This window comes from Pteropus alecto, unplaced genomic scaffold, assembly GCF_000325575.1.
Source record: "Pteropus alecto unplaced genomic scaffold, ASM32557v1 scaffold45, whole genome shotgun sequence".
Taxonomy (NCBI): Eukaryota; Metazoa; Chordata; class Mammalia; order Chiroptera; family Pteropodidae; genus Pteropus; species Pteropus alecto.
The window spans coordinates 22,703,930-22,705,092 of record NW_006442491.1 but is presented as its reverse complement, the minus strand read 5'-3'; the positions used below and the strand labels follow the sequence as shown (position 1 = coordinate 22,705,092).

Sequence of the window (1,163 nt, the reverse complement as noted above, 5' to 3'; positions counted from 1 at the left end):
AACAAAACACGGACAGTTGACAACCAGCAAGTAAACACAGAAAAAGACATTCAATTTCAACAGTAGTTTAAAAAAATACCGATTTTTAAATTTAGATTGGAAAATATTTAAAGATAATAGGAGAAATGGGCAATCCAATAAAGTTGATGAAAGTGTCAGTTGGCTCAACCATAGACAGTTTGGCATTACCTCTTATAGGAAATTTCACTTATAAAAATTTGCAGATAAAATTTTATAGGTAGGTGTCCAAAGAAATATATTCAAGATTATACTTTTAACCATTGGTTATAAATAGAAAAAAAAAAAGTTATTTAAATAGTAATTGGTGGTAATGGTAAATAATAATGATGGCTAATATTTATTGAGTGTTTACTTTGTGTGAAGTACTATTTTATGCATTTCACATCTTTTATGTTATAAAATCTTTACAACAACTGTGACATAGGTTCAGTATTACTCATTTTAGAGATGAGCATAAGGCTCAGAAAAAGATTAAATATGGCATATCTATATTATAAATACAAGACAAACATTAAAAATGATATAATTTAGTAAGTGACAAGAAAGATCTTTGGGTAGAAAAAGTAGATTATAAACATAATCTCATTTGTGTAAAATTACATATTGCACAGATGAATGTCTTGAATGATACCTAAAATGTTAACAGTGGTTATTGGGGGAATTTAAGTTTTGATAGTTTGTACTTTATATTTTGATATTGTTTGGATTTTTTACATCGAATAATTTTTTTATGATTAGGAAAATACAAAAGTGCCATTTTCATTTAAACTTTTTCTTTTTTGAAATTTCTTCCTTATTTTTTTTTTACCTATTTTCTTTTTATGTGACCATGAAAAATGCACTTTTTTTTTTAAAGTTTTTTTCACCCATCCCCCCTACTTTTCTATCCCTTCGGCAACCATCAGGTTATTCTTTGTCTCTTCAGGTCTCTCATTACCTTTAGAAAGAAGATTTTTGTTTGTCTGAAAATAATCCAGAATTCCGGAATCTGAAGTCCAGAAAGACTAGAATTAATTATATAAACAGAGAAAGAAAAATATACCATATACGTCTTTCAAAAATACTGAGTATTATATGCTTTGCTTGGAGGTTTTAGAATAAAATCAACACTCCAGTCACAATTCAGACTGTGGACTTGATTT

At 27.6% G+C, this 1,163-nt stretch overlaps 1 protein-coding gene across 3 annotated transcripts in view; it reads left to right on the top strand.

The window, feature by feature from the left end:
- SAMHD1 (SAM and HD domain containing deoxynucleoside triphosphate triphosphohydrolase 1) overlaps positions 1–1,163 on the top strand; it is a 44,562-nt gene that overhangs the window by 2,369 nt on the left and 41,030 nt on the right. The window lies entirely within an intron of this gene.